Source organism: Penaeus monodon, chromosome 15 (genome assembly GCF_015228065.2).
Source record: "Penaeus monodon isolate SGIC_2016 chromosome 15, NSTDA_Pmon_1, whole genome shotgun sequence".
In the NCBI taxonomy this organism is placed as follows: domain Eukaryota; kingdom Metazoa; phylum Arthropoda; class Malacostraca; order Decapoda; family Penaeidae; genus Penaeus; species Penaeus monodon.
Window position 1 is genome coordinate 34685207 of NC_051400.1, and position 208 is coordinate 34685414.

The following is a 208-nucleotide window of genomic DNA, read 5'->3' on the forward strand; positions in this document are numbered from 1 at the left end:
CTTGGGATTTTGGATGTGATATTATTGATAAAATATACAAGCTTTAAGATAAACAAGACTTTATATTAACCACACATGCAAATGATGTAATTTAACATTCATATTTATTTCTATAAACGATTGCGGATTTTATAGACTTATTGTAATAAAAAATGAAAATTCGATATTGAAAGTTAAATTATTAAATAAACTTACACGAACAAAGGTG